At 45.6% G+C, this 24,382-nt stretch overlaps 2 long non-coding RNA genes across 5 annotated transcripts; both read left to right on the forward strand.

Moving 5' to 3' along the window:
* The first annotated feature begins 1,069 nt into the window (after positions 1 to 1,069).
* LOC136551569 (uncharacterized) lies at positions 1,070 to 10,261 on the forward strand. Its single transcript, XR_010782615.1, has 3 exons — positions 1,070 to 7,266; positions 7,644 to 8,907; positions 10,151 to 10,261. It is a non-coding gene; the product is annotated as an uncharacterized lncRNA (long non-coding RNA).
* Positions 10,262 to 17,192: 6,931 nt separating this feature from the next.
* On the forward strand, positions 17,193 to 22,690 carry LOC136549734 (uncharacterized). Of its 4 annotated transcripts, none has more exons than XR_010782029.1 (6): positions 17,193 to 17,456; positions 17,547 to 17,868; positions 18,636 to 19,043; positions 19,139 to 19,228; positions 20,243 to 20,319; positions 22,381 to 22,690. It is a non-coding gene; the product is annotated as an uncharacterized lncRNA (long non-coding RNA). The 4 variants fall into 4 exon arrangements; XR_010782030.1 differs by having other exon boundaries at positions 18,639 to 19,043; XR_010782031.1 differs by having other exon boundaries at positions 18,880 to 19,043.
* Positions 22,691 to 24,382: the final 1,692 nt, after the last annotated feature.

The raw sequence follows: 24,382 nt of genomic DNA on the forward strand, positions 1-24,382 counted from the left end.
TCGCATCACAAAGCAGTAGTCGTCTCATTCGATATGAGCGGCAACCAACCGAGGTTCGAAGGCCTGGCCCGTGAAGGGCTCGAGGCTGCCTCATGTCAAACAGAGCCAGGGGAGAAAAACCGAGATGAGCCCCAGCGGCCTTGCCTGACCCCACTCAGAAGCGGATAGGGACATCTTGACCTTTCTCGTTCGATTCTAACCTTGAGCCAAACCCATATAATCTCCATCAAGGAGAGGCCAACCGGCCACCCGAGCCTATCGAACGGCTCGAGCATCTGTCGGGAGGTGGGTTAAGAAGTAGTGGAATGCCACATGAGGGCTCTACCAACCCCGTCAGCTGGATGACGGACCTGGATTCCACTCGAACATGCCCGTTAGCTGAGCTCACTGAGCACAACACTCGAGCCATCGAGGCAAGTGTCGTTAGCTCTGTCCCTCCAGTTGCGGAAACCGAGGATGGGGTGACGCATGAAACATGGCCTGACCCCAATCAAACCCCAAGGGGCTCGGGGGCTTGAGCCGCCCGATCCTAGATCGAGAGACCGAGGTTCGAAGGCCGGCTCACTAAGGGCCTAAGGCCGCCTCGCGTCGAACAAAAGCCACGGGGGAAAACACAAATGAGCCTCAGCTGGCCTGAGCCCGTCCCGCTTAGAAGCGGACAAGGTCATCTCAACCTTCTCGTTCGATCCTAGCCTCTATCCGAGCCCATAGAATCTCCATTGAGGGGAATCTGTTGGAAGGCGAGTTAAGGAGCAACGGAATGCCACACGAGAGTTTTCGCTGACCTCGTCATAAGCGACGGAACCGGATTCCATTCGAACATGCCCATTAGCGAGCTCACCGAGCATGTCACTCAAGCCACTGAGGCAAGTAACGGTAACTCAACCCCTCTAGTCATGGAAACCATGGATGGGGCGATAGTCACAAAAACTGTGCCAACCCATGACCGAATCCACACCACGCGTGGGGGCTCGAGGAAGGTTGGACTTGCAAGGAAACCTAACGCATGGTCGCAGAATGATAGCTAAGATCCTAGGGAGAGGGTACGTGCGAAATATAAGCTGATGCATTCTCCTAAGTTTTGCTATCCTCCCCTTGATTTTCAGTGACATCCGACCCCAGCAACGGTAAGGGGTCAGATCTCACTCGGGGGCTGATAAAGGTATAAGTATACCTTTTCTGAAATAGTCGCCACGTTAGACCTCTTCTTCATGCTAAGCCTAGTGGCAAGGTTTGTGGAAACAAATAATTGATCATGTCTAGTTGGACTACAAAAACACCTACGCCTCGACGACTACTGGTGTCTTTGCTCACCAGCGTGATCAAAGTTTTCCCCTTACACCTCGGGCCCTATGGTCTTAACGAATGGAAGGGTCGGAATACGTGAGCCTTCTCTTTTCGCATACAAAAAGGGAAGGAAACAAATTCAATCAAATAAAACAAAATAACGAAGTTATGAATTTGTTCTTATGATACGTAAGGATCAGCAATTGTTCACAGAGTATAATGATGTTCATCCGAATTCACCCAACCTAATTGACTAACTAGCCCCTCGGGGAGAGAACTATGTATTCAACTCTGTCCGCCAGGTCCCGCACAAGAGGAGCCACCGCCGTCTCTATCTCACCTAGCTCGGAGGCTTCGTAGCCAGGAGCGAAGCTAAGGCTCATCGTCTCCAAGTCAATGTTGTCTGCGTAATGGGGGCAGGCAATTGCAAAGGCTTGGGTGACCCCGATGCGTAGAGCGTCCCTCTCGAGCTGGCGCACCCGTGCCGTGATATCGATGACATGGGCCATGAGGGAGCTGGTCCCCTCTAACCACGCCACCTCCAGGTCATCGCAGACCACTTAGAGGGCAGCGCGTAGGAGATCGTGCTCGTCGCTCTCCGTCTGAAGGCTCCTCCACGCCTCGGCGAGCTCTGTGGCTAGCCTGGTGGAAACGCTCTCAGCCTCTAGCCTCCGGGTCATCATGGTTCCAAGCTTGGCCTGGAGGGAGCCGATCCTCCACTGCGCCTCGTCGCGCTCTCGGATAGCCTGGTTGCGCTCCCCATGGGCCACGCCGCGCTCTGAGCAGAGCCTCTCTGTGGTCTGGCGCAGCTCATCTTGCTCCGTACACTGTAGGGCAACCGCCTTGGCATCTAGGTTCGCCCTCTACTGTAGGGCCATGAACCTCTTCCTCGGCTCCTAGCTTGAGCTCCTGCTCCTCTGCCTTGGCTAGGAGGTCGAGGATCCACTGGCGGGTCTCGGCGTCTCTCTGGAGTAGCTCATCCTGCTCCTTCTGGACTCTGGTGGCCTCCTCCTCATATTGCCACGCCCTCGCCGATAGTTCCTCAAACGCCTTCTCAGCCTCCTCCATGTCCTGACGGGCCTTGGCCTCCCGCAACCGAAGACCGGCTGCCTCCTTAGCCAAAGGAGTCAGCTCGGCCACCCTCTGTTGGGCGGCAACAAGCTGGGCGGACACATCCCCGTGCATCTAGGCCTCTTCGACAAGATGATCCTAGCTTTCCTTTTGCTCGCGAAGGAATCGGGATTTCTTCCGGCTGTGAGCGATAAGGGACTGAAGAAAAGATGATGGTCAGAACACAAAAATACATAAAAGAAAGAAGAGGGCGAAAAGCAAGATTAAGTGAATACCCGGCCGATGGGAACGACGACGCCACGCAGGGCGCCCCTGGTGTAGTTCAGAGCTTCCAGCATGACCGAGATCCCCTTGTGGAGACTCTCCTGCTCTATGCTCTGAGTAGCATCATCGAGCGAGAAAGTGTCGATGTCGGGTCTCGTGGATCTATCCACTAGAGCAGAGGCATGCCCTGCGCGGGCGAGTGGCTACCTCCCGATGCCAGGGCCAAGGGCGACCCCCCGCTGGTCCTCTCCACCACCACCACGATGCCCGGGGACCACTTGGCCATGTCCCCCTATGTCCGGCCCATGTCGAGAGCCGTCATTTGGGCCACCAGAGGTGCGGGTCGCGATGCTGCCTCGGGCACCGCCATGGTGGCGTCCGATCGCGGCCTGCCTGTCACGGTCGCCACCACCTCCACCTGCCTCAGCGGGGCCTTGTTCGGCTGCATCATGGCTGCCGGGGTCAGCGCCACGAGCGCGGTCGGAAGCTCCAACTGACCCATCGTCGGCAGCGGCACCGTCTCCGTCACTGGTTCTTCAGCGACCTCCGAGGGCGTCCGTCGAGCCCCTGTGCCCGCTTGTCCCATCGAGGGCATGGGCGCCACCGCGGGCAGAGCCTGACCGGCTGACGAGGCAATAACGCTGGCGCCACTGCCGCTCGAAGTAGGTGCGATGTCAACCGATGGCCACCGCCTTGCCTGAATGGCGACGCTCTTCTTGGGCGCCAACGCTAAAGAGTTGCCCCATCTTAGGACGCTACAAGAAACAAAAGGTGTAAGTCACGTTGAAAATAGAGAAAAACAGAGAAAACAAAGGAGTCAATGACTTACATTGGCGCTGTTGGGCGGAGGATGCGTTTGGGGGATGAACCCCTAGGTCCTTGCTCCACCTCATTAGGGCGGGGCCAGTTTTGAGCCTGCCCCCAGCTCTCGGGCAGAGGGGCTCGCCTCCCTTGCATCCCAGGGCACAGCGATAGAGCCAGCCCCCTCCATTGGCACCTCGGGCGCGGTGGCAAATCCGCCTACCTTGGTTGGCTCTTGGGGCGCAGCAGCAAAGCCACCCCCCTCCACCAGCACCTTGGGCGTGGTGGAAGATCCGCCCGCCCCTGCTAGCTCTTGAGGTGCAGCGGCGGGGCCACCCCCTCCGCTAGAACCTCAGGCGTGGTGGCAGATCTACCCGCCACTGCTGGTTCTAAGGACAGGCCGACGATCCGGCTCGCCTCCCCCGTTCTCATGGACTCGCCTCCCCCTGCATGGAACGGGAAGGGTCCCTGGAAGTATGAGTGGATACCTATCAGCATATCCCCGCTCTCCAGGTCATCCCACTCAGTGTCGGTAACTACCTTGTCATCTTCCTCGTTGTCCTCATCATCACTGTCCGTGTCCTCCCCTCGCTCTCGTACCTACAACTTCTGCTGCTTCTTCCTCCTCTCGTCCTCCTTCGCCTTCCACTGTCGCTTGGCCTCGACGCGGTTGCCCGCCGTCACGGACAGGTCCTTTGGCAGCAGAGCCGATTGATCCATAAGGATGAGTTTCTTTGGCTGGTCCCCCTATCTCAATATCAGCATCAAGAGGTCAGGAGTTCAATTAAAAAGGAGGCACGAGGAAAGAAAACTTACGAAGATGATGTACCCTGGTTCTAGACGCATTGGGGGGGTGCCCCTGGCACCGGATACACAAACTCGAGGATAGCGCCGATGTCGTCCTGCGGAGGCTTCATCGCCTCCTTGATGTGCTTCCCACTTCGAAGGGGGCGAGCGCTCCCTCGGCAAGCGCCGTCCCATCGAGTGACGCCCCGGGCGCCATCGTGTGCAGGGGAAGCACGCGCCTCATCAGCGACGCCACCCTCCGCGTGTGGTAGGCGCCGATGATCCCCGACCCCTTCACACCCCTCTCCTTCAGGATTCAGATGGTAGGGAGATGGTCCTAAATTCTCTTCTTGTCTTTCTCTGGGACTCCCCACTCCCTCCATGAGTCCGGTAAACTCTAGCAAGGGGGCGGCTACGTCGTTCTTGACAGTAGAACCAATGCGAATGCCACCTTTTGTTGGAGGTCGACAGATGCATCGACGGGTACTCGCTGACCCTGTTGTTATAGAGCTGAATGTCAGGCGCATCCCATCGGCACGTTCAGCTCCTGCTTCTTCTCCTGCTCCTTCAGGAGGGTGACGGTGAAGAAGTACCGCCACAGGTCGAAGTGGGGACTAATCCCCTAGAATCCCTCACACAGGGTGACAAACGCCGCAATGTGCTAGATTTCGTTAGGATTAAGGTGCTGCAGCTCTACCTTATAGTAGTGTAGCAATCTCCGAAGAAACTTGTGGGCAGGGGGTGGCGAATCCCCGCTCGTGGTAGTGAGCGAAGGATACAACGTAGCCGTTGAGCGGCGACGACGCAGTCCTCATCGTCGGACAGCCGCCACTCCTCAGGCAGCAGTCTGTGCGCAAAGAAGACCACGACGAATGAGGCCCTCTAGGTGCTGGAGGGTGATATCGGAGTGGCACCACGGCTCCATTGGAGGACTGGGGCGGGTGGATGCGAATTCAACGACGGCTGAGATGCGGATGCGGGAAGTTTAGGCGATTGGCGGCGGAGGTTATAGATGCAAAGGCAAGGAGGCAAAGTACGAAACCCTAGGGGTGAACCCTTTGGTTTTATAGGGCGACGGATGCGAGGAAAGCAACCATCCGCCTAGATCTCCGCGCCTACCACGATCCGCCACCACGTCACGTCGTGGGATATGCGCCCGCAATCCCTATCCTTTCCCTCTGAAGACATGCTGGACGTTTCGCCTCTCCGGACGAACCAGGACTCTTTACTAGCAAAAGGGATACGGGTCAAAAAGCGTTTCTCTGGCCTTCCTAGGTGCAGGAGTTCAAGGGCTGGCCCATCAATGGTTTCGACGTCCATCCCAAGGCACCCTTACGACAAAGGATGGGCCCGTGAGCGGCCAAAACTCAGGCGCACGAGCTTCACGGGAGTCTCGGCCCGTGATCGAGTCTTGGCTGGGCTGACCCTGGCCGGATCCCCGCACACGGGATACTAGGATCCCAATTGAGCTATCCGGCTAACAAACCATCAAGTCTCACGAGCATACCCACGAAGGGTCCGACCTCGGTGAAGAAGAAATCACCGTCTTTAGGGCACGCTGTGGGCAACAATAGAGGGCCAGGGCTCTCAGAATCATATCTTTTGGAAAACCCTCCAAAGGTGTATCCTACTCCTCCGCAGGCTCGGGGGCTACACCCATCGGGTGCGCTCGCGCGCACCCACTGGCTAGTCAAAAAATCCCCTGGGCAATTCTACTCGAATCGTCTAAGGGCTCGGGGGCTATTGTCGGGGACCAATATTAGGGTACCCAAAGAGGAGCTAATGACCGTCAACATTGATTCATCCGCATGATCGAGAGCGCGACTACACCGCTTGCTGGGTCACTCCTCGTCTGTCCACTGAGACCATGGGCCCTGCCTCAAGCTGACTCCCGAGGGTTTGCTCCGCCTCGCCCGACATCTGAGGGCAGACTCCGTCTAGCCCAACCCCCGAGAGCTGGCTCCGCCTCGCCCGATGTTTGGGGGCTGGCTCCGCCTCGCCTGACGTCTGCGCGTTGCTCCTTCATAACTACGCGTCCAGATATGGCAGGGCACTCAAGTCAACCGCAATACCGAGGACCATACCCTGCACGCCTGCATGAAGGTACTATCAGGATATGACAAGACGGGCACTTTAAGCCCTTTCAGGCATGTCAGAGCCTGAACAGTGTCGTAGGCGCCGACATTTGTCTTACTGTGTTGTGGGCGCCGCCATTTGCCCTCAGGCGCGGATCCTGACGGAAGCATACGACAACCACTATGGTTCAAGAGGAAACTCGCATCATCTACACTAACGGACGTGCGGTCACTGCGCCGTCTGCTCCCCGTAGGGTCACGGATTAGCACCGTGGTTCGTCACGCCGACCGCCGGAGCGGGATGGGCGTGACCACTTGCTGACAAAGCCAGAACATGGCATCATCAGTGGACAGACGCCCAGCACGGTCCTATCAGGATCAGCGGACATGCACCCAGCATGAAACTATCCCTGGCACCGTCTGCCGTGTCAGCGGGGCTCGCTCAGAGGAAAAGGAAGATCCGGTATCTTTGAAGGACCTCTTTTGCCTCTGATTTTTCTTCTTTCTCCCATCTGTAATCCCTGCTTCCCCTTGGTCTATAAAAGGGAAGGCAGAACACCCCACTAAGGGGACCGATCGATTCAACACGCCACGCATCACATCACACGTAGCTGAGCAAGCAACCAAGCTCTCGGCATCCATTCGACCTTTCGATCAGAGACTTAGGACATGTTCCTCTCTCGTCCGTTTGTAACCCATACTATGAACTTTTCAGTGCTAATAACACAAGCAGCAGCCACGAACTGGACGTAGGGATATTTTGCCCGAACCAGTATAAACCTTGTGTCTTTTTAGTACATCATCTGGGTCAGACGCGTAATAACACAAATTTACTCGTACACCGACAACTAGATATATGTTGTATGCGTTGTTATGCATCTGTGTCACTTTTCAGATTGAAGTTGACAACCCTTGTGTAATTATGAGTCAAGACAAAAGCAGAGTGTTTTTACATTCAGGAAATGACAAGGATAAGTTCAAGGTAATCAAAACTTTTAGTTTCACACCACTCTTCTGCAATTTTTAACTATGCAACGGAACATCTATGCCTTTCAGTGATCTATTATTGTCGAATGCAAATTCATGTGCCTGTCAGTGGCCTGGCCATTGTATATTTTCATTCTTGCTAAATTATTTGCTGATTTTTGTTTCATGGAAAAGATAATACTCAACTTATTGATGGGCAGATTTCATAATATACTGTACCATTTTAGATAAACTTGAGCAATTCGGCTTTCAGTCATTAAGTTGGAGTTTAAAAGTGTGCTGCACCTGCGCAATCTGTATGCTCTCCTAATATAACTGGTAACTGGCCTCATTCTAGGTTTTTACTGCTCATACCTTTCTGTTTTGCTTCAGTTCTTTTTCAAGGCTACGCTTCTTCAACAAGTGAATGACTTGCTAGCTACAATAAGAGACAACCTGAACATTGCGGACTCTATAGTTGAAGATCTGGAAGCGTCAATTAGGACAGCGCTCAGAGAACTTGATGAAATTCAGGAGAAGATAAAGAATATGGAACATATTGAAGAAATAGCACACAAGATTGAAAACTTGAAGAAAATGTTGGCTTGGGCATGGGTTTATGATGTTGATAAAAAGATTGGGGGATAAGAAGAGACGCTTGAGAAACTCAAAGAGCGTATCCCTGCATGCCAAGAACGAATTGATCGAAATACATTCTGTCTCATTTTTCTTAGAGCAGTCCTGTTCTATGTATGTTGTGATATATTTTTTTTGTTATCTAACTGCCTAACTATATTCAATCCCTAGTGGAGTACAAGTAACGCCGGAAGAACTTCATGTTTGTTAGTCAGCATTTTACCAAATATAAATTCATAATAGACTGCTAATTTTTTTGCTTGTATTGTACTCATGGTTTTGTTAGATCAAAGGATGAATTCAAGGACACTTCTTTAATACATTTGAACGGCCATGTATGATATTTGTAATAATGAATGGAGTGGACTTCGATCAAAGCTATGTAGAAATTTGGGTCAGCTAATTAGAGCTTCTATATTGTAAGGGCCTGGTTTGGATCCCCTTATCTAAACTTTAGAGCACTTTAGCTCACTTTTGAGGTTTGAAGCTCTAATATGAGGTAGGCTACAGTTTAGAGCTAACCTTAGACCACCTGTTTGGAGACTTTAGCTCTAAAGTTTAGAGCAGTGGATCCAAACTAGGCCCTAAATATGCAATGCCAAGGTATAATACCAAAATTCGTAATGGCTAACAATGTTTAGCTTCTGAATTTGTTTAAAACACTTGCAGTTGGTTATTTCATGGTAGTTTGAAGTCATCATTTGTTCGCTTACAAACTAACCTGTTGAAATGGAATTGCCATGGTTCAAGTTTCATTCCTTCCAGTAGTTTATGTTACAGTTTTCCCTACTCCCTGAGTATGTTGCATTCATGCTGCCAAATTTGTGTGCTAAATTAATAATTCAACAGGTCTGAAATGTTGAAATGGTTGTTAACTAAATTGATTTTTCCTTTATCTTGTAGGCAATTATAGAGGAACTGAGGAAAGAATTTATTGTAAGACAGAAAATTTTAAATCCTTTTCGGAGAAGACATGGAAGCAAGGAGGATGAAGGAAAAAATGGATCATGACATTCGTGAGGTGTATTGTTGGCTTAAGTAGCTTTCAGTATTGCTTTATATGTTGTTTCTCATGTTTTACAACAATTTCTTAAAGACATTATGACTTGTAAGTTGTAATAACAATCTTGGTGCTATTGCATGTTGTTTTCATAATAGATGTATATTGTATGCGTGTTCATGGCCTTGTGAATATGAAATTGCACTACATTGCAAGTACCTATACTTTGCATGTTTCAGTTTTCTGGTTATACTTTACCTTTAGGTCATGGATAGTTGCCACGTTTTTACCACTAGTCATATGATATTGTTCACATTTATCACTTGTAGGCAATTGTGTTAGTTTAGTCCCACATCGGAAATTGATGATGGGGAGCACAACATATAAAGTAGGGGTAGCCCTAACCTATTAGGCTAGTCTTTTGGGTTGAGTTAGGTCTGAGTCCTTGATATGTTGTGGGCTCCGATGGACTTGGGCCTAAGGAGGCACTGGATTGTGGGTATAGCGAGCTAGGCCGAATATGCTGCGTACTCTAACAAGTGGTATTAGAGCCATGGTCGAAAACCCTAAAAGATCTGAGGGGTCACATGGTGATGGGGGAGCCTGTTCCCGTTTAACATCTTGGAGGCCACACGTGTTGTGTGTGACATGGAGCGTTGGACTCTAGGCCCATATAACATCTTCCAGGGGGGTCACATGGTGATGGGGGAGCCCATTAATATCTCGAAGGTCACATGGGTTGTGTGTGACATGGAGCATTGGACTCGGGGCCCGAATAACGTCATTTGGAGACCACACGGGTTGTGTGCAATGTGAAGAGTTTGGCCCGATATGTGACGGGGGGATTGTTTGTGTGTAACGGGGGAGATTGTTTGGTTTAGTCCCATATCAAAAATTGGTGTTGGGGAGCACAACATATAAGGTGGGGCCTTGGTATATTGTGGGCTATGGTGAACCTAAGCGAGCTGGGTTGGATCTGCTGCGCACTCTAACAACTGTTCACTTGCCTCCTTTTGCCATTTGAATGTGCTTATATGAGCATCCACATCTTTGATACCATTTAAGCAATTTAATTGGGAGAATAGGTTACCCATTGAAGTAAATTAGACTTATGTGTTGCCAGTTATGTTAAAATTGTCTTATTTATTATTTATGTGACAAATTTCCTGAAAATTTGAAATTGCGTCTATTCCTATTAGATACTAGATATGATTGCACCATTACTTTGTTAGCTGTCTTCTTAGTTATTCATGTTCCTTTGCAGGCTGTGAAACTGAAGATGGATCTAGAGAAAGAGCATGCTCGTGGAAGACAAGTGTTGAATAAAATGAATGCCCGTGTGAGACAACTAGAGGAGCAAGTTAATGAATCTGAGCTGCAGCATATGCAACAAACTCAGGTGATTTTTCTTCTAAATGTATTTTCTTTTTTGAGTAAAATATGCTGGCGGTCCTTGTTTGTTGGGTGCCATCTAGGTCTATGAACTTGCAGATTGCACAAGTGCAACCTTAAACATGCCAATTTGTGTCATATGGGTCCATGAACTTGTAGAGTGTATAAGCGCATCCCTGATCTTACTAAATAGTGTCATCCAGGTCCAAATTGTTACACATATGAGCAGCAGCAACAACAACAACAAAGCCTTTAAGTCCTAAACAAGTTAGGGTAGGCTAGAGTTGAAACCCAGCAGAAGCAAATAAGGTTCAGGCAAGTGAATAGCTGCTTTCCAAGCACTCCTATCTAAGGCTAAGTCTTTGGGTATATTCTATCCTTTCAAGTCTCCTTTTATTGCCTCTGCCTCTCTTCACGTTACTATCCTGGCTTAGGATTCCACTACGCACCGGTGCCTCTGGAGGTCTCCGTTGGACATGTCCAAACCATCTCAACCGGTGTTGGATAAGCTTTTCTTCAATTGGTGCTACCCCTAATCTATCACGTATATCATCGTTCCGAACTCGATCCCTTCTTGTATGACCGCAAATCCAATGCAACATACGCATTTCCGCGACACTTATCTATTGAACATGTCTCGTAGGGCAACATTCTACACCATACAACATAGCAGGTCTAATCGCCGTCCTATAAAACTTGCCTTTTAGCTTCTGTGTACCCTTTTGAGCAACTATGTGTATGGGCAACTATGTGTTAATTTTAATCTAATTTGGATATGCTTCGTGTTCACATGCGTAACTATCACAACTATAAGTATCGAGAGAAAAAGGACATCTCTAACATAGAGATGTATACCTGAGTGAGACTAGTGCCAAATGAAATCATTGGTTACTAATAGCACAAGAATTAGCCCAGGTTGAATTTGGCCTGATACAGCGTGGGCAGGCTACTCACTACTCAGTGAGGCAAGCGTAGTAGTGAGTGTGGAAGCAATTGGGATTGAGGCAAAGAACGTAGAGGATAGCGAGGAACTGGTGGAGGGTAGTGGTCAATGGCAGTGGCGGTGGGAAAACCTAGTGCCACCGGCGAAGAGGAAACCCACGCCCCACATGGGAAGGTGTATTCTCTTCGATGATTACAATCCAAACTAAGGTGCCCCTTTATATTTTAGGTGCACCTCCTAATCCACAAACTCGCCTAACAATCCTTCCTATTTTCCCTCCTGTTACCACCCTCCTGCTCTGCATGCCGCCTATGTCGCTCTACCCATGCCTTGGGCTGGGTTGCCACTTCGGTCGACGGCGGTACTATCGGCCCATGAAGGAGTCTACAACATGGCCTTTATTGGAAGTATGACTCTATCGATTATTACCAGCCCGATTGTAATCCTTTTCTTTTGGTAGGGATTGCACCAGAGCACCTTCTATTTCTAATAGGCCATGAAGGTCATTCTGAGTGAGTCCATAAAAAGTGATCCACTTCTTCATCGGTTATAGTTGTGATGGTTATGCAAGTGGACACTGTTGTTCATATGTCTACACTTCGGACCTAGGTGACCACCATTTAGTAAGATGAGGGGCACACTTCTAAAGTCTGCAAGTTCATGGACCTAGATGATATAGATTATCAAGTTTAGGGATGCACTTGTGCAATATGCAAGTTTATGGACCTAGATGGCACCCAAGGACAAGTTTGAGGACCGCCACTGTATTTTCCTCTTTCCTTTTCAAAAAGTAACTCTTATCTCAATAGCAATGGCTAGTAGCCAACATGATTGGTTGTAGTTGGCTATGGAATTAATCAACTCTTTTGGGTTGTTGTGCACAATCGTTCATTAATAGATCAAGCCACACATGACCTTGATTTCTTGGTTCAAATCTTGGCCTTATATCTCGAACATAAGTGAAAAAAATAAAGTGCACATTCACCCGTATCTTACACAATTTGTTTCTTTATTGAAAAAATCCGAACTACGGATGGTGCATCACTCATTCCCATATACAATTAACTTAGAAGATCAAGGGTGCCTGCAACAAGATCTCATGTCTCTTTTCTGTCGATCAATTTCTTGTGAAAAATATATACTTTTTCATAATTGTACATATTATATTGCATGATTCCCTGGGGCAACTCACTGTACTCAGTTACAGACGGCTCATGGCTAGGCACCTATGCATTGCCTAATAACTACTATGTAGCAAAAGTTAGATGAGAAGATGCCCCCAAATGCGTTTGAAAGTTGGTGATTTTTCTCATAGACAGTGAAGCCAGGCATTATTTTAAATAGATTTGTACTTGTCAAAGATTTAGATATCGTAAATAATATTTTAATAAATTGGTTGCCTTTTGGATTAGGGTATCGTAGTCCAATACACAAACATGAGACACAATGAATATAGGTTCAGACCTCCTGAAGGATAATAACCATATGTCATGTGTTCTTTTCCTTCTTTATTGATGATCTGGTTACAGTGTAGGTGTTTATACCTAGTTATAAGGGTCTAGGCATGATGCTACTAGACTACGAACTCGGTGAGATTGGGATGGTGATCTCAGCAAGGCATTAGGTCTTGAGTTCGATTCACAATTCTAAGGTCCTCCTCCTGTGTTCATATATTAGTCCTGTGTCTTCATTTGGATAGGAGGTTTTCCCTTGTTAGCCAAGGCTCTAGCTTCTGTTTTGTGTTGCCCCTGCTCTACTGCTCTGTTGTAACCTGATTAGGAAATTCTGGACATACTTATCCTGGTCATGGATTAGGCGGGCTCTGTCTGTTACATCCCCAAGATATTCATTATTGGAGATTCTGGATTATGCTTGGTTGGTGGGCCTGAACCACAACTATCCTATGCTGGCATATACCTCTTATTGTGATATATTTGGGCTTTTATTAATATTTGTCTTTGCACGCCTTCTTCTTTATCTTGGATGTGGGCTTGTTTAGATAAACTTTCACAAAGTGCTCCAACACGCCGCATCCATATCATCCTTTCTTTCTTTGCACATTTCTTTGATCGATGAAGATGAAATCATGAATTTGGATGGGCATACCCTTGACATTGAGCCTTTGGATCATCTTCTCCACCTTGTTGATAAGTTTGATTGATTCTTCATCAAGGTCGGAGGTGGAGGAGGAAGATTGATCATTATCACTTGAATCATCATCATCCTCATCTTCTTCTTCATCACTTGAGGAGCTTGAGCTTGAGCTTATCTTAACTTGTTTGCCCTTCATCTTCTTTTTCTCACTACATGTGAGACCTTTGCCTTTGCTTGATGAAGATGCTTCTTCTTGACCCATCTTGCATGACATTTTAAATGTTACTATCTTGCCAATGACTATGGCCGGAGTCATGGTGCTCAAGTCCTCCATATTATGAAGGATGGTGATGATGCTTGCATATTTCTTTTGTGGTAGTACGGAGATGATCTTCCTCACGATGTCCGCATTATCTAGCTTTGTTAATTCTATTGAATGAAGCTCATTGATAATTAGATTCAAATGAGAATACATATCACGAATAAACTTATTCACTATTTATTTTAAAGGAATCATAATTTTGTTTAGCTAGATAATATTTTTGCTCACGGACATTAGTTATGCCATCATGGAGCTCTTAGAGTTTAACCAAATTTCATGTGCCGTATTTAAAGTGAACACTTGGTTAAACACATCCATGCTAAAAGATTCAAACAAGCAATTTTTATCTCTAGCATTGAAATAAATTTCTTTTTCTTCACACTTTGTGGGTTTATCGGGATTCTTAATGGGTTTCATCCCGTCATGAGTGACTCTCCAAACACCCAAATCTATCGCCTCAAGATGACAAGCCATTCTAGCTTTATAATAGAGGAAATTAGTGCCATCGAAGTGCGGAGGCTTAGATGTATCCATCCCAACCACTCTAAATAGCGTCGGCTCAACAACGGTAAAGCCAAAGGTCCAAATTGAGCTAACCAGCTCTGATATCACTTGAAGGGGACCGTGACGCCTAAGAGGGGGGGGGGGGTGAATTAGGCAACTTAAAACTCTAACTCTAAACTATGGCTTCTTCGTCTATTCTTAGCAAATTCTATCCAAAAGATAAACTATCTAAATGTGCAACTACGGTTTTGCTAGTGTGTTGCTATCTCTACTACAGAAAGGAGTTACGCAAACAATATAAATGCGGAAGCTAAAGAGTACGGTAGAGATATGCAAACTCCCGTCGACGACTCCAGTTTTTTTACCGAGGTATTAAGAAACACGCAAGCTTCCCCCTAGTCCTCGTTCGAGCCCCTCGCAAGTGTCAAGCTCCCGATCGGGTAACTCCATAGATAGCCCCGGGCCTTCCCCACGGGCAAGTGGGGCTCTGGTGTATCTTTCGGCAAGCCTCTCCCGGATCGCTCTCCACCGTCTTCACTATCAAGCTTTTGGCCGAACCACCGTGGGCCTTATTCCTTTTGGTACACGGTGGCGGCCACACCACAAACGCGGTTGGTGTGGTCTAATCAACAATGGTGCGCGCAAGCACCAAGTGGTAAGAGATATGCAAACCTCACTAAACACTAGGCCTAAACCTAGAGCAAGCGCATAAGCGGTGGTCTAATCAACCTAAGCACTTCTAAAAGCACCTACGCTAATCACCTAATGAATCACTAAGCAATATCCAAGTGGAGACACTAAAATGGTGTATCAACACCCTTGGTATATTTTCTCAGCTCTACACTCCTCAAATGGACGGTTGGGGTCTATTTATAAGCCCCACTGAGAAAGTAGCCGTTGGGGATGAAATCTCGCTTTTCTGCTACTGACCGGACATGTCCGGTCGACTCGACCATTAAAGCGCACGATCAACGGACCGGACGCTGATGGCGTCCGGTCACATGCCACCGGACGCGTCCGGTCGTAACTTTGCCGCTCTAGAACCTCTCTGTACTCGATCAGACGCTGCAGTTCCTGCGTCCGGTCGATTTGCCGCCAGCGTTCGGTCAGTACCGAGTGTGTTGCCGGGATGATAAACAGTGCCATCGGTGCGTCCGGTCACTTTCAGTACTCAGCGTCCGGTCATTGCTGCAGACGCCTACTGCTGCCGAGCCACTGATCAGAGCATTCGGTCGATATGCCGCCAGCGTCCGGTCACCTCTATGAGCTCGTTTCTTCACGATCTTGCGTCCGGCTTGGTTCCTATCTTCGTGCTTAGACTTTACTTGATATCTTGGGTCTTCTCTTGTGCTTTTATGGTCTTGCTTATGGTGTTGATCGTGGGATCACCACGTCGCCTTTGTCCAAGTCACGTCTTGCATCCTATTTGAACTACAAAACAATCACTTATAAATTCATTAGTTTTATTTAGTTGTGTTGGTCATCAAACACCAAAATTCAAAGTAAATGGGTCTATGGTCCATTTTCCTTACAATGCCAACCTCCGTTAATCGCACGCATTAACCGAGGCGGTTGGATTCTGTGACCGCCTCCGTTAATAAAATAGTATCGTCTTGCAAAATCATTTGTGTAGTAGTGAGTGGGGTGTGCTACGCAGAATGGGGCGTGGTGGGGGGATGGGCACGACGACAAGGTGGAGTGGGGCGGCGGACGGCCGCATGGTGTGGTGAAGCCACGACGGGCGAGGCGGAGTGGGGAGATATTTTTTTGAGAGAGATATGGGGGAGGAGTAGAGGTGCAGGAAGGCCTGTTGGCCCGGTAGCGCACAGGACCGGGAAGGCAGCGTCCGAACGGACGAACATCCACGTCTAAGCATTAACGTATTGCTTATGGTCCAGATTAGTGGATTACATGACATGTTATGCATCTTGTTGAAAGTGGACATTATAAATATATGTGCTAGTGAATTTTAATTGTATGTGACAGTGCAGTGTTAGTTGGATAGCTTGTATGTCATAATAAATAGCTACTAGGCTTTGGATAATATATATATATATATATATATATATAGGGAGAGGCTATTCAGTAGCCGGCTACAAAATAAGTTATTCTGTAGCCACCTCCATTTACTATAATTTTATATACTAATTTACCATAATATAAATACATATTTACGATAGTTGGGTTACTATAACACATGGGGATATTTACCATAACGTTATATTAAACCACTTAGTAAGGAGTTACTATAATCTCGTAAAATAACATAGTAATTATCGTAACTCAAAGTGGCTACAGAATAAGTTATTCTGTAGCCAGCTACAGGATAGTAGTTCTATATATATATATATATATATATATATATATATATATATTATATATATATATATATATATATATATATATATATATATATATATATATATATATATATATATATATATATATATATATATAGGTAATGACTTTAAGTAAGCCGACCCAATTTTCAGCACATTTGTCTCAGTTGAAACGATCATGTATTATAAACTGTCTACTGCACAACCATGTGTTTTATATAATTTCAACACATGATTTTTTTGCACCCTAAGATTAAGATCCAACAGCCTTCATTCTTCTTCTACCTCTAGCTTTCTTCTATTTTAAGATAATCACAAGATCACAGATCCATATATCACAAATCAATATAGAGGGCTTGGTTTCCTGCCCGTTCGTGAATAAGAAATACACGTGTGCTGGACTGCTGGTGCACTGCTGCGTCGCAATACACGTGTGCTGCCCATTCGCGTCACGTCATGGGTCCCCTGGCCGGTGCTGGTGCACTGCTGCACGATAAGAAAGCGCATTGCCTGAACACAGATCTAACAACGTAGATAAACCAAGCCAATAATCTGATGGACTAAAATCTATGTATTTTTTGAACACGTGTGTTGTATAGGCTTTGTGAAACTAAAAGTACCGTCGACTTGTTTGCTGTCGCACCTTCTAATCCATGATCCTATACGCGAACAGGCTGTTATCTCACCGCACGCACACGGTCTCGTACAGTCGTACACACACGTGACCTCCTTATCCTTTCGCGTCTTCAACCTTTCATTCCCTCTCTCTCTCCCCCCGCCGACCGGCGAGCTCCTCCCCGGTTGACCTCCTCCTCATGCCCGCGCCCCACCACCTCCCCATGCCTGCGCCGAGCTTCTCCCCGCCCCCACCCTCGCCGGCCATGGTGGATCCGCCGGAGACTGGGGACCGCAGCCCCCACCCTACGCCAGGTGTTCGTGGGCCCTTGGCCGCTCGGCGGCGACGAGCACCCACTAGGTTCGTCGGCCCCTGCCTTCCTTCCCCTTCCTGCTGTGTGAAACTGAGCTCCCCAACCCTAACGTAAGCTATTTGCTATCTGTGCCTCAGATCTGCGCCTCCGTCCGTCCCGCCTCGTCGCGACCCAGGCCTTGTGACGTTGTGACACCGTCCGTCCCGCCCGACAATGCCGTGTCTGCCCTTCCCCGCGACCGCGACCGCCTCCGCCTCCGCGTGACTGTCTGCTGCCTCCGGCCTCCACTGCCTGTGCCTGGGGCTGGGGCTGCGCGGCTGCGCCTGGTGCCGAACCCAGCCGACCGGCGGCCACTGCCAGGGACCCGCCGGACGCTGCCCCCCGCCCGGACAACTGCTCCTCCTGCTGCTGTTGTCGGTATACTAGCTGCGTCCATCCCTTCCCCCGACATGTGCTCTGGTGAGTTGCATAGACCTAGATGCAATTTTGTATATTAGTGCTCTGTCAGCCTCGATGCAATTTGATGATTTCAATTGGAGCACACAGATGTCAACATAGATGTTGTGGTTGGCTATTGAACTTCTCAATTATTCTCGATTGGTTGTTTTGCTGAAATATACTTCTACTGTTGTCAGTAGTTATGAAATTGGGCTACTTTCAGTAGTAGTTTCATATAGGGAGTTCAGATAATACAATTGGGATGCAACTGAAATAAATGAATCTTGCAAATTCGAATGCAACTGGACTACTTTCGGTAGTAATTTTAGCTCATTTAGGAATGGAAGTTCAATTGAAAAGGCTCAATTTTCAATTTTTCTCCAATTTTATGGAGTGGAGTATTGCTTGTCTCAAAATTTCTGTTTATGTACTACTATGTACAGAATGTCAAGCATGTTAACCTAGTAAACTATTTTTGTTGGACTTGTTTGTGGGGTATTGCAATCCTTTGGATTTATTGTAAACCAGTCAAGCGCCATTCAGAGTTTGGCCATGAGCTGTAGCTAGCAAGTAGTAGCTTCTTATTTTATTTTGACGCCATTTCAAGTGCCTACTACATCAAACCATATCTAATAGCTGAGTAGGTCCCATGAGTTGCACAAAAAGACCTGATCCAATCTCGATGCAGTGTAAAATCTTCTTTTTTTGGTACTCATCATCTTCTACTTGAACACTTTTTTTTTTTTTACTTTTTGGTCTTGATAGGGTTTTTATGTTTTGCGATGTAGCAGCAGGACCAATGACAGCTGGATTGGTTGGCGTATCAGGGATTCTAGTTGAGATACCACTAATTGATGTGACTACATGTGCATTGATTAGTTACTGAACTTCACTGGGAATAGGCAACTAAATTTACTCTGACTAGGCAATATCGTGGCAAGATCAAGGCAAAATAATGCAGATCAGTAGGCAATTTTTACATCATTCTTCTCTAATCTCTCTTTGTTTTTTTTTTCTGTTCTTACAATGCAGGTTAGTTCCCCTCCTCTGCTTTTCCCACAGATTTCTTGTGGTTGTGTATCCATCTGAGATTCTGGGCAGCAAACTTAGAACTAAACATATCTTTGTTAAAATAATTTTATCAGCCTCTCGTCCCTGGTGAAAGTGCTGTGGATCAGCTTGTTGAAATAATAAAGGTACTTAGTTGTTCTGCGGACTACACTATATTATTTCTAAAGAAATGTGCTAACTAGTGTTTTTCTATTTCCATGTATTGAATGGATTTGCTCAGATCAAAGCTCACCCATGAGGAAATCCAATGTATGATAAAACTACACCGAGTTTAGATTTCCCTCATATCAAAGCTCACCCATGGCACGAGGTATTGTTGCTGACAGATTTTTTTTTTCCTACTATTATGCTGATCATTTCTGTTGAGTCATTAAACTAGTCTGCCTTTTGTAGAAAACTAGTTTTTTGACATCATCACCTTGACCTTTGTTTGATCTTTTTTTTTTTTGCAAATAAACCGGGGGTGGGGGTGGGGCTGTGGGTTGCAAATGAACACAGACACCGTACTTGCTTTTTCAGAATACATAAATGGCCTATTCAGGAAGATATTGTTGCCTAAAGAATGACACTTTGCCTAAGAAAATGTAATCCACTACAACATTACCAGCAACAACCTGCTTATGACCAGTTTCAGAGTGGTGGATTTCGGGCGCCACAAACGGTCGGTTCTTTAGCATTTCCTAAGCATTTAGGTTCATTTTGGGTACATCCCTACCATTTTGTATGCATTCTGGGTGAATTTCACTCTCAGTCTAGCTTCCGTACTACATATGCTTTGTTGTCTGTACTGTGTACTTAGATTTGATAGAACATATGATAGATGTGGTCTAAGTGATCTTTCATGTGGTGTGTTTGGAGGCCTAGGGATTTTCATGATAAGTGCATTAGTCATGAGCTTTGTCATATGTGAAGTAGGTATTATGCCTTTTCTTAGATTTTGTAATAAAATGTGAATATGGATATTATTCATGTAATGATGTGATTATTCATGACAAGTGCGTATTTCTGTGGTTGCTTCTCCTAACTGTTAGTATTTATCCGCCTCCCTGTCATTTCAAATTTAGACCTGAAATCTTTTTTAAAAATCATGTAATGATGTGCCTGAAGGGCGGGCCTGGTGCAAGCGGTAGAGTCTTACCGCCTGCGACCGGAAGGTCCCGGGTTTGAGTCGCGGTCTCCTCGCATTGCACAGGCGAGGGTAAGGCTTGCCACTGACACCCTTCCCTAGACCCCGCACAGAGCGGGAGCTCTCTGCACTGGGTACGTCCCTTTTTTATGTAATGATGTGCCTAGATTTATTTCTCATATGTGTATTTCTGTGCAGTAGCTATTATCCCTATGCACATTAGTACATCACCATCTCCCGCCCGCCTGCAGTCGCTGTCCGTCGACTCGTCGTCGGTGAGTCCTCTAGTTATTGCTTTTTTTTTTTGCCTGATTGCTTAGCGGACTGAAAGATTGACCGTGGCTGTGATCTGTTCGTGCCTTTTCTTTTCTTGCCATGCCTAGATTACCAAGCAGTACTGAGCATATCCTCCTCCTTTTCTTTCATGGATTGGATTCTGGATATGTGTAGTCTATAAAGTATATAGTGTCTCTGCCTAGATTGGCCAAGCTTAATTGTCAGTGTTATTGTAAGTAAGAGTTGTATTTCAGAAATTTTATATGGATCCTATAGGATGTAGTTCAAGTAAGAAATATTTAGAGTGCTTACAGCAAAGTACCTCTGTAATTTGCTTGTCTTGCTGTTTAAATCTCACAAGTTTGAATGCTGGAACAGAAATATAGCATCCTTACTGACATGGATATCGAGGAGGCTGGCCACTTGCCCCTTTTCCTCAGTTGCATGACGTAGTTCTATATTCTACTCCCTGAGGCACTTGGTCCTTTTGATACGGTATAGTAGTAACAACTTGCACGACACATCAATAGTAGTAGTAGCGAGCATGGAGAAAGCATAGTGATCATCTCTGTCTGAAACTATACTAGTGAAGAACTCCATAATATTGATCGTCTCTTTATTTGAAACTTTAAAAATGAGCCTGCTTGCCGTTGCTGTAAAATGATCATCTTGTACTGTTTTTGACTTTTACTTGGAACCCTGCTGAAAGGCTGAGTCAGGGTGTCTGTCACTGGTGTGTGTCTCTGCCTTTGTTGGATAGCTGGGATATATTTTCCAAAATGATGTTACAGACAGCCTGTGGTTCTTTCTTTTTCAGTCATCAGATTACGTATATAAATATTTTGGCTCTGTCCTGTTTGCTCTGTTTTCAATCATCAGCCAACATGCTAAAAATACTAATCTGCACACTACAAGTCTGAAACTTTCTAAAGGTAGAAAACCCTGCAGAAAGAACCAATTTATAACTTCTGTTGACATACTACAATCTTGTTAGGAATTAAAAATTGTGGCAGATATGTACCGAGTAAGATCTTCAGCTGATTTAAACTTGTTTTTAGCAGACACCAGAACTGTCGCTTTGATTGTTGTTTTTATATACAAATTTATTAGATGGGGTTGAGTCTAGTTTGTTGAACTAGCGTAGCTGCTATTGAATTGAACTAACTGGCCTATTACTGAACTGAACCACAAGTGCAAGCAGCAGTAGACTGATTTAGAGAGATTGATAAATGTATGATTTACTGATAGATAGATCAGGGGTCCTTAGCTTCTAGTCTAGCAACTTCTAGTAGTAGTAGTAGTTTGCTTCCCATCACTCAATATTTTTTGATGCATTGTGAAAGAACGGCTACAATATTTTAAGTTTTGACACACGGACCAGCATGTCTTGATCGCTAGATAATGGGGTTTCAGTGGCAAGTCAATGCTTAATCCTTGTTCATGTTCGTTGTTTTCAAGTCAATGCTTTCGGTGGCAATACCCATATCTTTTTTACTAGATAATGGGTTTTCAGAATTAGCTGGCAACACACATGTTGCTGGATTGAATTATCGTTAACCAACCCATCTATCCGGTAGATCATCATGGTACCATCAGACAGACGAACTAGTGCCCCTTGCTTCCAATCTTTTTTGTGCTGAGATTTCCGTGCATGGTGAACACCTGTGCCGAAGGATCAGCCTGCCTAGACAGCTCTGGCCGGCCTGATGGCATTGAGGCCACAGTCGGTCGAGGTTTAACAGTTCTACATTCACGGGAGATCTGCATGCCAAATATGTACTATGCGTCATTTTCTATAGCAATGCTAACCATGATGGTTCATACAGTCATGTCTCTGCTTATTTTTAAACCGGGGGGTGGGGGTGGGGGTGGGGCTGTGAGTTGCAGATGAACACATACATTATACTTGCTTTTTCAGAATACATAAATTGCCCATTTAATCCACTACAGCATTACCATATCATGTGATGGGGTTTGATCATTGCACTTTTACTGCTGTGGTTATGCACGGATTTTCAGGTTTCTATTTGCTCTTTTTGATAAGCTGATTGTTATCACAGGGATATTTATTATTCTCAACATGGAGGTTCTTGTTGCAGAATGTGATATTATTGGAAATCCAGCACTACCTCATTCTGGAGATTCTTATTCCATGAGAGCAGACCAGTTTAATGGAGCACCCTAAAAAATGGTTCAATGGCAGGAAGTGCTTTGAACAAAGTGGCAAGTCCCTCTGACAATGCTCAAGTAATCCAGAGATCAATGGCAGGGAACTCTTTAAAGGTCCCTAGGCCAAGTAACAATTCACATGTATTCCAACCAACAGTACAAGCATTTTTCCGTATCTAATGACAAGCAATTGGCCTGTCACTTTTGGTCTTTTGCTAGGTTCTTTTATGTTTTGCGATGTAGCAGTAGGACATGACAGCTGGATCGGTTTGGGGTATCATGGATTCTAGTTGAGATACCACTAATTGACTACATGCACTACTACATAATGGACTTGTTGTCCCAGGCGGTAACGGCCTTTAGTCCCGGTTATCGTGCCGGGACAACGATTCCGGGACTAAAGGTGCCACCTTTAGTCTCGGGTCATCGAGCCGGGACTAAAGAGGGACCTTTAGTCCCGGTTGGTGTTACCAACCGGGACTAAAGGCCCTCTAGCCGAGCAAACGTGGCCGCACCCTTTAGTCCCGGTTGGTAACCCCAGCTGGGACTAAAGGTTCCTTTTCTTTTTCTTTTTTTTTTGTTTAATTTGTTTTTAGTTCAGTTACACGTATTTGTTTAATATATAATATGTTTTTATGTACGTATTCTACGCTGCTAATATAAATACATGCATGCATATAATTACATCTAATTCTCATCTCGAGCATTATTATATTCGAATAAAGTATGAACATATATATATTATAGATATATATATATGTATATATATAACATTTTTATAATCTTGTTCTCGAAAATAACGATATCAATAAACATTTAATTTATATTATTTATTCCTTAGGATCAAAGTAGAACTCGCTGTTGGGATTTAGCATTTTTTCTAGAAGATATCCTGCTATTAACTTTTGAACTGCTTTTAGATGGTCTTTTTGTATGACCCTTCGTTTCAACCATTCAGTCTTGTATTTGAAATAAAAGGAAAAGTATTAATATATATATATATATATATATATATATATTCATTTAAAAATAAATAAAAAATTGATATATACGTGCTCTGAGGACATCTTTAGGAGTTCTTTTTATGTGCGCAGTGATAAATTCACAAACGTAGTATCCACATAAGTTATTATCTGGTTTCTGCCGCAAACACCACTGTACGAGAAGAAGATTATTCTCATTATCTCACACGTAAATTGAAGTACGATATAGTAATTAAACACGCGAGGAAGTGTATATAGTACAACTTACTGGTATTTCAACTACATTAAGTGGTGCATTGTAATCCTTGCGATGTTGCCGAATAAACTCTTTCCAAACCCTGTGCGACCAATAATATACGATCGTTAATAAATTATAGTAAAATCTATTCAATAATAGTTGTGCGCGAGAGATCGAAATTACCCCTGGATAATGTCTATCATATCTTGGTATAGTGCCCGCTCTTTTTCTCAACGAGTCAAAGATTACTAACCGACTTGAGTTTAACTCAATGACAATGAGTATCCAGTGAAACCTGTATTGGTTTATACACACACACGTACATGCATATAAGTTGTATTAATATTACATAAAATGTGTAGACTACATTATTATTAACACTTACTCAAAGTTATACGGGAAAAGTATTGTTGTCTTGTCGTGCTGCTTCACGAAGAACATCGTGATATTCTCCTGTGCTTTAGATACCCACCGCTCCTTGACAATAATATCGGTTTTAAATACGATATAAGGATCAATGAAGCCAACACTGGTGTCTTGTATTCTTTGGAGCTCTGACATCTAGAATCTGTATATAAATATAAGTTACATGTGAGGATAATTATATACACGTACGCATGGAAGTGAGTTTATTAAATAAAAGTAAGAATCACTTACAAACAAAAGAAGCTA

This window comes from Miscanthus floridulus, chromosome 4 (genome assembly GCF_019320115.1).
Source record: "Miscanthus floridulus cultivar M001 chromosome 4, ASM1932011v1, whole genome shotgun sequence".
Taxonomy (NCBI): Eukaryota; Viridiplantae; Streptophyta; class Magnoliopsida; order Poales; family Poaceae; genus Miscanthus; species Miscanthus floridulus.